Source organism: Artibeus jamaicensis, unplaced genomic scaffold (genome assembly GCF_021234435.1).
Source record: "Artibeus jamaicensis isolate MK-2021 breed Jamaican fruit bat unplaced genomic scaffold, CSHL_Jam_final contig_432, whole genome shotgun sequence".
Classification (NCBI taxonomy): domain Eukaryota; kingdom Metazoa; phylum Chordata; class Mammalia; order Chiroptera; family Phyllostomidae; genus Artibeus; species Artibeus jamaicensis.
The window spans coordinates 456,601-471,430 of NW_026521828.1; the positions used below are offsets into that span (position 1 = coordinate 456,601).

The 14,830-nt window shown below is 47.3% G+C and overlaps 1 protein-coding gene across 1 annotated transcript in view; it reads right to left on the minus strand.

Annotated features, from left to right (window-relative positions):
* Nucleotides 1–14,830, minus strand: part of TENM2 (teneurin transmembrane protein 2) — an 860,793-nt gene that overhangs the window by 226,514 nt on the left and 619,449 nt on the right. The window lies entirely within an intron of this gene.

A 14,830-nucleotide genomic window follows, 5' to 3' on the forward strand; every position in this document is an offset into this window, starting at 1 on the left:
AACAGGTATTCGGAGCTTCAGCGTGTAGTATCCTGAGCCCTCTTTTTGGTTAACAAAATTTGCACTGCAAATAAGCACTATGGGATGGAGGAGTTTTGTGAGCCTTCTGGAGTTTAGTTTTAACCCAATTCTGCTCTTCTTTTTCTCCACAGACTTTTATACCAAATCTGAAGTGAATGTCTCGGAAGGGGTCTTGGTGGGTTTTATTGAATCAAAGGGCTCACTCATAATAAAGAAACCGCACACAGAGATTTACTGAGTGTACTAAAAGAGAATGGCTTCCCGCCAGCCCTGATAGAATTACACACCAGTAAAAGTGTTTTAGCCAACCATGCTTTCAGAAAAGCACGTGCTGGTGTAAAGACGGAAAGCTAATTCTTAATTTTTCAGTTTCCCCATTTTTGACAACATTCCTCTAGCATTCCAGGTTAGAAACCTGAAGGGCATATTAGATATTTGTGTCTTCATCTCCATAGTCAACAGAAGATGGATTCGGTCACCAATCTGTCTTTTCATCTTTGGAAGAAAGCTCTCACGGATTCACTCTCCTTAGCAAATAAAGGGGTGTCAAACTCATTTTCACTGGGGGGCCACATCAGCTTCATGGTTGGTTGCCTTCAAAGAGCCGAATTTTAGGCCTGTATCAGTGTAACTGCTCCTTAACTAGGGGCAAGGAGCTTGGTGCTGCCGCCGGGCAGAAACAAGATGCCGGGCCGGATAAAACAAGGTGGGGGCTGGACTCAGCCCTTGGGCCTTGCGTTTGCTACCTTTGGAGAGCGTCTACTAGGTAATGGACGTGATAGCAGGCCACGACTCTGTCATATCACACTCCAGCTTATATATGTAAAGCACCTCCCTCCCGCCAAATTAATCAAGCTAACCTTCCCGCCACATTATTGGGCCACCTGTCTCCTGTCCCTGTTCCCCCTCACCAGGGATTTTTCCTCACCCTGGAGCAGGCGCTCTTCTCCTCCCCATGGGCTAAGCCCCTCATTTCCTCCTCCACGCAGCCTATCAATTCTGGCCTCTCACCTTCCCTGCTGTGCATTTCTCTGCCTGGAATGCATCTCAGCCTACTTCCAGTTTAGTTTCTGTCCATCCTCCTGGGACCGGGTCAGCCTGGCACTTCCTCCTCCCAGGTCATCTTCAGCTCTTTCATCCAGCTCTTGGGAGTTTCTACTTGCTTTGAACTTCAACAGCCCAGCTCCTGCGTTGCAGCTAAGCATGTGTTCTCAAAGGAAGGCACAAGGAGCAACGATAATAAGGACTAGCAATTCCTACTTTAAAGTTTGCATCAAAAGGCGATGAGCAGGTGCCATCATGATTGTGACTGTTGCCCTTCATTGCTTTCATTGAGAAGAATGAGGCTCAGGGCACTGAATTGTCTTTTTCCAAAACACTCAGCCTGGGTTGAGACTGAGCCTCGCTTTCTAAGCTAAACCAACGGCTTTCTTGGCTGGACCCCTCCCTTGCCCAGATGACCCTTAAAACAAGGGATCATTCCAACAACAGGTCATGTTTCCTGATCCAGGTGAACAATAATCCTAGTGGTATCAAGTTTCAATGGTCATGGCTTGGGTCAAGAAGGAACAGAAGCAAGAAGCTGTGTGTTGACAATGTATGGAAAAGAAAACCTATTTTAAAGCTTACCATCAACTCTCCTCACCATGGGTGCCCTGCTTACTATACCCGAGTCCCCAGATCTTTCTCAGAACCCGACGGAAACTCATCTCCGAAGACCTCACAGTGTCCTTGGCAACTGAGAGGCACAGTGGGATCAAACAGTTTCCCCACGACACCAGTGAGAGCGAGAGGGAGAATGAAAGAGAAAGAGAGAAAGAGTGAGAGAGAGAGAGAGTGTGAAAGAGGGATGGGGGCAGGCTTGGGTCGAGAGTGTGCCATCTTTGGAATTCTCGTATTGGGACAATCTCAAATGCATAGCTGAGTTTGCTGGAAATGAAAGGACAAAACTGAGTATGATGGATATCTCCGTGGACGTGTTGATGAGCGTCTGCAGGGGAAAAACATAACGGCAGCCAGCACCCCCCAAGCACGCCTGCCTCTTTATCCCCGGCTCCTCGGATTTCAGCAGGCACCCAGGTGGAACTCCAGCCAAATTGCAGCTCATTAGCACCGATGAAGAGAAGTTTAAGGGCAGGTGTGTAGTAAACAATGATAATCCCGACTTAAGCAGGAGAACGAGACCTTCCTCCCGTCCCTGAACCATGGCGCTGTTGCAGGCTGCACGGCCCGTTTCACCACTGTCGGCTAATTCGACCGCAGGACCGATGCAGCTGTGGCCCCGGGAACAGGCTCCGCCATCAGGCTGCACATAATCCCTCCTGTAATGAAAAACCTATTTCTATTTCTGAGGCCTCACTACTCTTCATACTGAAGAGCCTTGTGCCTGTCACACATTTATTGAAGCTTATTACTCATCTAGGCAGCTGGGCCCAGTTAGTATTTGGAATTATATTTTAAATCGCAATTTTTCTATTATTTATTTTAGGATTCCAAGGCTACGGTGCAAGCATGTCAGTGTTACTCTGGATGCGTCTGCAAAGGCTGAAAAAGCCCCAAATCGAAATTCTTTTCTATGAGGAGAACCTTTATGCAGATGCGGAAAACTTTTAGTTGCGACAGACACCACGTAACCTACAGGCGCGGGAGACTCCGGCTCCTCCCAGGATCCTGGTGTAAGTCCTCCCGTATAGCGTTGCAGAAACCTTTCCTGGGCCTCTGGCTCCGCTTTCCCCTCTCACACCACTGCTCTTTCTTTTGGCTTTCGAAGATAAATGGGTAGCCTCTTAGGATGCCAGGAACAGGGCTACAAACAGATGGGCTACAACTGTGGCCTCATCATCCCGTGGGAAAATGAGAACCAGCTTAAGTGAAGTCTGAGGATTATCTGAACTGACCACAGAGTGTGAGCTTCTGTATATTCTCTAGGCCAGTGGTAAGCAAGTGGGTCTTTCTTGTATGGAAGCCAGTGGAGGCTGGAATTCTCTTTAGTTCTTCATCTGGTCTCTTTCTCTCTTGATATTCCCAGAAAAAAAATACCATATATACTACAGCTACTCAGAGGAATGCCTTCCCATACTTTTTCTCTGTTATGCATGCTTGCTTTTTCTCCCAGTTCTACCCCCCCCGCAGAGAAGTATTCTTTGATGTTAGGGTCTGCCTGCCGCTTGGCCTCTGTCGTGAATGCAAATCAGCCAAATTAGGTAGCATTTGCATGATGTGAAGACTCCTTCCTGGTTTTCTGCAGTTCGCCCCCAGCCAGAGTTCATGTTAGGAGCCTTTCTCTACATTTCCATCAAGACCGATTCCAGACGGGCCCCTCCAAGAACCACCCCCCCTGCTGTGTATCCCTCCTGCCGAGTGAGTTTTGAACAGTGAGGTGACAAGCCCAGCGCCAGTTCAGTCCATTCCTTTAGCCGGGTTTGGGGTTTTGTTATTTTGTTTTGTGAAACTGTGGGAGATGCAAGCTTAGGAGAGGTTCAGGGGTGAGGCAGCAGTGGGGGGTGAGGAAGAGAGAGTCACAAAGGGCGTGGGCACAATTACCAAGGGTACTCAGCCATTATGAGAGGAGTTCAGGCTTGGCTTTGTGTGATCTCTGTTTTTTTCCTCCTCCTCCGTCATGTTTGGGCAGTCTTCTCACCGGGTGGGATACACGGCTCGGCTAATTAATCCCTTAGTCATACACACATGACAGACAATTCTTTTCCTTCCTTCAAGACGAATTCAGTCGCAGGTATTTTGGTGGGGTCCACTCTCTAATTTGCCTCTGACATTAAAACAAGCCATCAGCATTTCACTGCAATACAGAGAGAACTGCTGGGTCAGCTGACCTTTCCAGAAGGCTTAATTCCTGTCAGTTTTGGAGAGAAGCATAAAATACCATGCAATCGACATTCACACACTTACGAGAGAAATAGAGATATTTCCTCCCAGATGGGGCCAAGTGTGGTCCGTAGGCAGGACTTTCACCCCGGTGACCTTCACTGAAAGTACCCAGGTGGGGGCGGGGAAAAACACAGATGGGCAGGCTGGCCAAATTTTTAAAAGACTGAAGTGATCTGCAATGTATACATTTTCTTTAAAAATTTTTTTAAACTTGACAGAGCAAGATAAACCTGGACGTGCTCCCAGGATGCTTCAACGTAGGATGTCCAGAAGACAGCAGGGGGAAAAACACCCTCATCTGTGCTAATGCAAACATTCACTGTTTCCTGAACGCCAGACCAAATTCACCAGTCAAAACATGCCATTGAAATGTGTGCATATGAAGAAATGTTCCTGCCCGGACCATTCGGAACAGGGCCTGTGGGGTAAGGGCTGCGTGGGGGCACCATTTGCACAAGTGCAGAACGGGGGGGGGGACCACCCTCCCCGTGTCTGCACAGCCCCCCTCCTCCACCTCACCACCAGCCAGGACTTGGGTAAGAAGACTTCCCATCTGTCCAAGAATATCCACGTTCTGTCTTAGAACCAGACTTGGCCGATTAGGATTTAGGAAACTTTTGTGAATGATGAGAGCTCCTGAATCCACTGAATTTGATCGGGAGCTAAAATTGTAGGGTAATCTCAAATACCTCACTTGACCTTCCTTTACACCATGAAGCTAGTAGGCAAAATAAGACAAAGAAGGATCTGATATAAGAGAATTCTCCTTCCTCATGTCAAGTTTTGACCAAGATTGAAAAGACTTCCGAGAATGCCCTCGCTTGATTAAAAAGACAAATACATTTGCTCCCTGGCTTCTGGGGTCATTCCAGAGCCAACACATCTGAAAACAAAAAGTGATCTCTGACCCTGACTTTCAGCGCTCTCCTGGGAACCAACATACCCATCCATTCTTTCCACCTCTTACATCATTTTCAGTAGCAAAGATCGTAGCAAAATTACACGCATTTCAATTAGGCACCACAGCAGATAAACCAACCTTGGTGAGAAATGATTTCGTAGGAGGTATTTTTAGAGGCACCCCCTGCTTCATACACTTTATTTGAAATATAGATTGATGTTCAACATTAGATGCATTACTCTCATCTATTAGGCAAGAGCCTGCCGTGTCTATAAATTCAATTTCCTTTATCATGGTGGCTTTCTGGTTTATTTGGATAAATGTTGAGCTGTCCACTGTTATTTATCTAAGTAGCTCATGAGGGAACCAAAGGTTTAATGATGTAGGATGAGGGGGTGAAATAGCACCTCCAAGCAACTCTCAAGGATTGCTTTTCATCTCATTACTCCGGCTGGACTTATTGGTTCAGGAAATTGTGCGGAAGATTTCATGTGCTTTGCTATGCTGGGGGTCATTTTTTAACCATACTCATGGCTTCTAATTGTTGGGTGGTTTCTCCTGCTTAATATACGTCATTTCGTAGTTTGTGTTGCTGGTTAATGTTTCTAATTACCCTATTCACAGCTCCTTATACTCTTTCCTTCTCGTCTTAATTCTATTCCACCCTTAGTATTTATTCTTCTCTCTTTGACTCTTCACTCTTTATTACCATGGCCCCAAGAAGTAGAAGCTGATTGCAGGCCTCCTTCCTTTTATATTTGTAGAAGGTTTTTAGTTTTTAAACTGAATTCAGGAGTAGGTGATGCCGTCATTTTCACAATGTACAGACTGTAGGAAAACAGGCCCTCATCTCCTCAAATTCTTATTGTAAAATGGTTAGACCACTCCGCATTTCTAGGGGGAAGGAGAAAAACGGATGGCTGACCTTTGATTCATACCAGTGAGCTAATAAAAAGCTTTTTAACAGGAGAGGTTTTGCTTTTTGATGGATCTGGGGGAAATGAAACTCAAATGCCTTCAGTCACTGTTGTGTGAGCCTGACCTGCATCGTGGCACGGGCCGTTTGCGCAAAACACACCGTAACTTATGTGGGTCCTTTCGGGTTCCCTATTAGCTGTACTATTTTATGGGGTTGCTTGTTAGACTCTAGGTCTAGGAAAACATTCCGAGTGAAAATGCCCTAGATTTTGAGACTAGTCAGCAGATTCTAGCCTACAGGGTGACCAGCTAATCACTTGCCTAAAGAAAATTTCTTGCCCAATGGAAAAACATAAACTTAATCTAATACACTGAATAAATATTAAATTAATACAAAATAATTAACACGTAAAATTAACATACAAAGTCACAAGGATTTTTTTCTTTTCAGGGGGAAGAAAGTCTTTAACCCACAATTCTCCCAAGATTCAGGAAGTCTACAAATCTTATTAAAAGAAAGTTTAAACACATGTACTCTGACTTAGCTAAGGCCCCAGAAGTCTGGGTTTGTAAAATCTGGGGCATTAGGCAGCCTCAAAGCCAGTTTCAACAAGCCATCTAATTCCAAGGCACATTGAACGTCGTGAAAGATGTCGTCTTGTGGGATGGCCGGACAAACAGAAAGCATGTGACACCCTGCCATTTCCCTTTCCTGGGGAGCGGAAGGAAGTCCAATCTAACCTTCATTAATGTGCCTCTAAAACACTCACGGTGCAATGCAGGTAGGCATCTGGACAGAAGGGCATCAGGATGGCACAGAGAAACACAAGCGGCTGTGCCTTTCTCTTCCGAACATCAGCATCCCTACCAGAGCCAGCGCCTCACCAGCGCCTCGCCGCACAAATCCTCCAACACCGACCCAAGGCCACTGAACAGCCCCTCCCCCTGACCCCTCCCCCAGGAAAGGGAAGGCCCTTTCCCAGAAGCTGTGAAGAGTCAGGATGGAAGAAACACAAACACTAGAGGCAGAGCTGGCCCTCTCTCCCCTCCGTAGCTTTGGTTTCTAGGAAATAAAAGCATTTGAAAGATGATACATATGTGCGCCTTATCCATTTTTTTCTCCTTCGAGGATGGAAGACAGTATTTTCTTTGGCAAAGCTCTTTTCTTTTGAACTTACAGATTTGTAGTGCTACAGCCTTTGAAGCCTTCCAGTATTTAGGCACTGATTTAAGGCTAGAAGTTGATAGTATAAAAAAATAAGTGGAATATGCAAGGCATGGTCTTTTTTTTTACAGTAATATTAAGTATGTTAATGCAGTTGACGGATCATTTATGCTCCTGATGCTGAGCATCTTATTATGAGATGTCAGTTTAATAAGCGATTTATTTGATAAGAAAAGGGCTCAGGCAAAAGTTCTGGGTGTCTATTCTTAACCGAAAATATGAATTCTCTACAGAGGAATTTGCAATAAAGGACACAGGATGTCTGGTGACAGCTGACCTTAAGAGGAATGCGAATGTTATAAAAGTTTGTTTGGGGGTCAGGTTTCTGTTGTGTGAGGCTAAGCAGGGCACTGCGGAGCACAAAAGCTTCTGTGTGGCTTGTGTACACAGACCTAATTCACTATATAATAGTTCCTTTCTCTACTTGGTGCCTTAGAGCGATTGCTTTCATTTCTTAGCACATCCTCATTTACAGAGAAGCAGCCAACAGACTTCCAGATTTATGCCATTATTTGCTTCTTCACCTTGAACTCCAACTACATCCTGCCACACTTTTGGAACGTGAGTGCCAAACGGTGGCCGTGCGCCAGGCACCGACGCTCCCGGGGTTTTACTCAGCGACCCCTCTCCATTTCGGGGTATCACAGGTTCCTGCTAGAGGGCTTCACAGTGGTGCTTACACAGCCCCCCTAACTGCTCCTTTGCCTCAATGCTTTCTGACTTGGAAATGCAATTTGGGAACAGAGGCTATTAAAACATCAGGGAGCCAGAAACTTCCCTTTACGTGGAGGGGACAAGTGACGCTAGGGACCAGAGATTCTGGTTATTTCATCATGCTTTCCGGAAATGGTCCAACTCAGCCCTACCCCTAACCGGCATTTATTAATTCAACAAGTATTTATTGGTTGCTTACAAGGTGCCAGGCACTGCTGTGGGGATATAATGACCCAAGCACCTGGTTTATATTTCTCACCGGACCTGGCCAAGGTGGTGGCCAAAACAATAGTAACAATAATGCCATTTAGTTGGGCTTCCGTGTGTGTGAAAAAGAATACAAACAAAGCCACTTTAAACCAGAGTGGAGGCTGCCCTTCCCGAGGAACCGCACGGTCCACCTTATGCCTCAAAGCTTTGAATGTTGGAACAGGACAAGATAACCTTGGGACTGGGCTTACAGCCGCGCGGTGCCCCAAAGAACTACTTGTAAGGATAACAAAAAGCAGATCTTAGGACCACTGGACTGCTGACTTCCGGGCGGAAAATTAAAAACATTGTTTAGAATTATCGTCACCACGTTAGGTCATCTGCGCCAATAAAAAGTCTCCTACCGACGTCATTGTTTCCCTTCCCTGGCCTGTGTCTCCTACTCAGAACTCTATTTGGGTTTCTACCTGAATCAGTGTGTTCTGAGTAGCCCTTTTTAAAATCTCAGATAAATGCTCGCTGCCTTTCACTTTGGCCTTCTATTTTTAGGTTTTCATTTTTAAGTACTTGGCGGAAGCTAGGTACTTCCGCATGAAGCTCACTGATGCTAAGACCCTAACTTTTTCCACGCGTCTGAAATCAGAACACACCCCTTACTTGGTGCTCCCTTACAATCGGCCAAGTAGCTCCCTGGTCTGTCGGGTGACTGAGCGCCCCTCTATTCACGCGGCTGCCCATCAACCCAGACAGTCAGTGCCTACCTCTTTCCCAAAACATAAAATAACAACGATAAAGACTGAGAAATCGTACTTTAATTAATAACCTGTTCTCCCCATTGAGAATATACACAAGAACGATACCTCCCATATATGACAAGAAAAGCTGTGTGCGTGTATCATTTCTTTTTTTAAAAAAATATTTTATTTATTTATTTTTAGAGAGAGAGGAAGTGAAAGAGAAAGAGTGGGAGAGAAACATCAATGTGTGGTTGCCTGTCATGTGTCCCCTACTGGGGACCTGGCCTGCAACCCAGGAATGTGCCCTGGCTGGGAATCGAACTGGTGACCCTTTACTTCACAGGCCCATGCTCAATCCACTGAGCTACACCAGCCAGGGCTGCATGTATCATTTCAATGACTACTTGAAACATCTTTCCAGGTAGGAATTAGCCCCATTTTTTTTTTTTTTGGATGGGAAATTTAGGTGCAAGGAGATTAAGTAGCAAGCCCATAGTCACATGGCTTTTAAGTATATGTATCAGAATTTGAACCCAGGTCCCTGGGACTCCAAAGGCATAAACGTGCTTTCCGTTCACTACACTGAGCTGCTCCTTTTCCAGTGACGAGGGGAGGCAAGAATCTCTACAGTTTCGTTACAGGTGAAACATAGTGCAAAGTAATACAAATAAATGGACAAATGAAAGACTTGGGAAATGGGGACCGGTGGGTCTGGTGAGCAGCAAACTCATCAGCTAGATAAACAGAGTGGGGAGAGAGAGAGAGAGTGGGTGTCACAGCGCCCCACGAAGCTGCAGGACCGAGAGGCTGCTGGAGAGGCAACTGTTACAGAGAAAGGTCAGACAGAGGTCACGGGACAGCCGGGTAGAGAGGTGCGGGCACACCCCACCCACTCACCCAACACATACTGTGTGGAGGCACAGAGTCCCGGGTTGGGGGATGATACTGGTCCCCTGTTTCCTTCTCGTGGTTCCTGAGAGATTTGGGGTGGTAGCAAGTACTCACTCCTCCCTCCCTGGTTTTGTGTTAAGATGTTGTATAAAATCAGGACAAAAAGTTGCTCCCTCCTTCTCATTTGCTGAGCTTGCGCATGAAGCTGGGACAGCCCCGTCTGGCCGACTGCCTTCATTTCTCAGGTGTCTTAGCAGGAAAACCAAAGCCACCTCCCCCTCAGGGGAGGGACTTGCCTTTCTGAATGCCACACACGAGATACGAACATCACTGCGTGACTGCCAGGTGATGGAGAGCCTCCTAATGACTTAATTTACTTTCTGGAAATCGACAAGCCCTTTGAAATCAGGCGGACACGTATGAAATGGCAGTCCCACCGCCCAGGACACACCAGTGTGCGGGCCCTGACCGGCCTTTATTATCTGGTTAAGAGCACATTAGCATATCTATTAGAAAAGAGGCTGCTACTCACATCCGAACAAATAACAGGACCGGTCCCCTGGCCTACCTGTGGGCAGTCTCGTGTTCTTTGTGCGGCTAACTACGAGGTTTGAGCATTTGGGGCCGGGGAGTTGGATGGAAACGTTATTTGCTGGATTGTTCAGATTTAATCATGAGAATTTTGCCCTTTAGATAATAGGAGGTAAATATATGATTTGGAACCCACAAAGGAGGGAGAGGTTTCGCATCTCTTGGGATAGCCAAGGAGCAGTGAGTTCGAATGGAAAAGCTGATTTTTTTTGTTCCCTAGGCTGGGTCCTCACAAAGCCCGCCAGGTGATCATGCCGCTCTCATCATTTTCTGTCACTTTCTTTGTTTTCCCCAAACCTGCTCAGTTCTGTGAGATGGGAATACACACGGAACAGCGGCTGAGAATGCAGAATTCATCAGCGGGAGTCTCAACATATCAATTTTCAAGTGTAGCAACTTTAAACACACTGTAAGCTTTTAGTTTCCATAGAAAATAATCTCTCATTGTTTGCAAAAAAAAAAAAAAAGCCCTGAAAGCACCCCAAATTACCACACTTTTAACATCCTGACACGTTGATGGCCCACGTTCTTCCCAGATCAAAACGAGAGTGTCAGAAGACGCCGGTGAGCCGCCGACTGAACACACGGCGTTTCGTATTTGGCAGGAATTATCACGGTGAAGAAAGACAAGGTGACTTTCTAATATATATATATATGTATTTTAGTTTGGCAGAGATCTGAAGAGCTGAAAACTCATTTAGGGTGACACAAAAGCCCTTCTCTCTCTGCCCCCTCCCACTTCCCCCCACGGGAGGAGTTTTTGACAGGAGCGCTGTGTTATGTATGTTAGGCATTGTTTGTAGCTCACGGCTGACAGGCTGAATGAAGCCTGTGTCTTATTGAACCTTGGTGTCGACTCTCGTCTTAGGATTTCTAGGATGATCTGGATTTAAACAGTCACGTTGTCCACGGTACGCATCTTTCTTTCCTTGCTGTGGGCCAGCTGTGCAAAAACTTGGGTGCTTTTTGAGAAAGTGAGATCTAATTACCGTTAACCTAGGACAGGGAAGCGACGGTGTCATTCGATGACCCAGCACGGTCACAACCTGTTGGAAACCCTCAGCGAGAAGGCAGCAGGCCCTGGGTGACCTTAAACAGGTGAGGGTTTTGCACAGGAAGCTGGGGACATGGAAGGTTGAAACAAATGAGTATGCGGCTAAATGGTCAGACAAATTCCCCTCCAATGGAGTTGGATCACTGTTTCAGCGTTCTGTTAGGATGGAAACTCTTACCCTACAGAGTGTTTTTAACTACAGGGAAAAGCAGCTTGCTTTTTCTAGTGTGGGGCAAGGTGGGGTGGGGGGCAGAAGGGCAGAGGTAATCATGAAACGGGGCTGTGATGTCTGAGACCATCAGTCACCTGTCCCACCTACAGCGGACATAAGGTTGGACTCTTAGCCAGTTTGAAAGCAGGTTTTCTTTTTTTAAATGAAGGTAAAGACATTCCAAAAAGGTAATCTTTGGGGAAGAGCAGTGACATAATCAGGCAGGGGCTGGCAAACGGGGGCCTGTGGGGCACACCCTGCCTGTCACCTGTTTCTTGGTTTGAATGCACCTGGGCTGATAAGGGGTAGTTTTACACTTGAAATGGTTGACACAAAACATCGAAAGAATAGTATTGGATGACACACGAAAAGTACGTCAAGTTCAGATTTCAGCGTGCGTAACTAAAATCTCTTGCAACACAGCTGTGCCCCTATGTTTACAAATTTGTTCGCTTATGTTTTGCAGCGATTAGTTGTGACAGAGACTGCGTGGCCTGCAAAACCGGAAATGTTTGCTGTCTGGCTCTTTACAGAAAACGTCTGCTGCCCTCGGTCACAGAAGGTGTTTGGGGAGGCAGATCAGGAGACTGGGGAGGCGCTGTGGCCTCTGCCCACAGTGTAGAGGATGACCCAGGGACAGAAACCCATGTGCCACATGGCATTTAGAGACCGGCTAACTGTAAACTTCAGGAGAGAGTAGTCGGGGCAAAGATGTTAGACTGGGAATCAGGCAGCCGAGGGCCTAGTCTTAGCCCTGCAACTAACTAACCTTGTGGCTTCAGACACGTTGGGCTTTGGCATCACCTCCTGTCCAATGCCGGTCACGTGCCAGTTTATTTTTTGCTGGAGTGTGTGCTGGGGCCAGGGAGTAGGGTTCAAATTTCATAATTACGTAAACGTAATGCTTCTAATGGAAAAGCTAGAGATGGCAAAGTCTCTGAGCATCCTTGTTACACACACAGTAAGGATAAAACACAGCACAGTTGGCATAGCACCGGCGAGAAGCTCAATGCTGCTTCCATGATTCAGAAACTTAGGGATGGATGGGGATTTCTGGTGTTGCAGACAATGCGAGTGCTCCAGCTGCCTGAGGGTGGAAGGCAGCTTCTTGCTTGCCTTCCAGATGCTGCTCAGCTGGTGTTCTCTGGGGACCATTTGGGCCAGGGATGGTCCTGGGTGTTTCATGCAGGTCCCTGGAGTGATTTGTTCCAGGTGTTTTGTACACTGGGCGAACTCAGCATGGAAGAATTGAAGGGAAGAGCATATCATGAGAGATCACTGACCCCAGCAGTGAGACCAGGAACTGGGGGACCTTCCCTGGGTTGGTAAAGGCCTGGCTTCTTCCGATTGACATGAGGGTTGGCGTTATCCTGCGTTGGCTCCCACCCACACGCTGGATCTACGGACGAACCCACCATGGGGCCAAACCTTTCCAGATTCCTCATTTTTGGAGAGTCTTTTCTTGATGGGTTTGAACACGCAAGAAAGATAATTGGAGCTACCGGTCACTGTCCCTGGCAGGTCTGAACACAGTGCCTGCCCGATGATCCTCTGGCCGATGCTTTAATGTCGGAACCTGCCATGTTCTAGTAAAACATGGAGTCACCTATGAACCGAAGTGGTCTCAGGTCTCAACATGCTGGTTTCCCTAATAGGAAGGCTGCAGTTTTTAGGCCACCTCTCTGTCCTCCCCCAGTGGCTTGTTTCGAGGTAGGCATGACCCCTGGCTGGTCCTGACAGCACTTTTCTCCATGTTTGCAATGGACTGTGTATGCCCCCGAAGCTCTGTAATTAATAATATACCGCTTTTCATCTTCAAAGTGATTTACAGACATTAATTGAACCTCACCATGCTTCAGAGTTTCTGCACATAAATAACCATCATGTTCCCATGTTTTATTTAGGAAATCGAGAGCCAGAAAGAAAGCAACTTTGTCACGGCTAAGGAGAACAGGACCTCTGGGGTCAAGATCAGAACTCAAGACCTTGACCCCCCCATCTCGCTTGCAGACCTATTGTCACCTTTGGAGAGTAGCCACGAGTCACCCTATGGCTTCACACTTAGCACCAGGACTGCTGGGTAAACTGGCTCCTTACATCACTCATCTTGAGTCATCAACTATTCTTCAATGCTCTACGGTCAAATAATCTTACCTAAAAGCACGCACAATAGGAAACGATGGATTTTAACTTAATAAACCATCCTAAGATGCTCATGTCCAGCTTCCAGCAGCCTTCAGACTGAGGATAAACATGTTTCCTCATCCATCACTTACGAATTACACAGTCGATTAGAACATTAAACTCTCACTCTATGGTTTCCCACTTACGCGATCGCCCTACAGGAAGCTATTCTATTTTAACCATCAAGCGCAATACAGCACAATCGCTTGGGGAGTAGCCATCCATCTCTCTCCCAAGAGTGGAAGAGGAGGCATGCCCAGGATGGTATCAGCAGAGGCTGGCAGTGCCCACCAGCCCAGGAGAACATCAAGCCCAGGAGGGAGAGATTCACCGACCCTTCTGGAAGTTTCTGACACAACGCTGAATCACGCAAAGACCCTGCAGGTGATTCAGTTTGCTGCCGCCGAGGCCCCCTGAGCAGGTCTTTGGGGAAGGCCACAAAACTACCTTTAACAACACGAAAACTTCTGCACAAGTCACTGAGGCTCCATTAGAGGCACCCTTTGCCCTCACCTCTCACCCCGGTCAACCCATGGCTCCATCCTTCGAGAAACAGGTGGGAAGAAGAAGTGACTTTAAATCAGGGGTACACAGGGGCCAGACCTCAGTCCCCACAGAGAGCTGGGGTATAGAGCACAAAGGCTTTTGCAAAGCCCCAGGTAAGTGTCAAGCCTCTTCCCAGGACGCCCACCTTCTCACTTCTGGAGGGCGTTCCTGGGAGATGCCACTGGTGGGGAATGTAAAATTTATTCAACTTAGTTTTCCATATTCAGATGAGCACTGGGATATTGCGGGAGAGAGTGAAAACTTCACATCGGTTTTTGGCTAGTAACAGTCAGGGCCCAAGAGCCCTGGGGGTGGGTGGCTGCCATCCCTTGCCATGAGGCATGCTGGGGTGGAGTGGTCTGGGGCCCCTGGACCAGCCCCCCTACCCCCCAGCAGGGCCCCACTCCTGAGGGGGAAAGGGCAGAGGCTGAGGGATCAGGGTTGCTCTTTTCTCCTCTTGTTCAGAGGGCTTTCTGCATCCACGTTGAGAGCTGTCTGCAGCTGGCCTCTTTTTGCTGGTGTTTTCTAGGTTTGCTTCGCAACACGGCACAGACAAATTGGGGAGGCCTATCACCACTGCCCTGAAAGCAAGCCAGAACCAGCAAGCGTTTCAAATAAACTTTAACAAACGTCGCTGTGGCCTCTGCCTGGGCCAGGAGACCCGCCGGGGGCAGGCTCAGCTGACAGAGCGGCCGCAGGGGCTCTCAGCTGGGGCCGGGAGCTGCGCGCAGGCTTTGTGTCC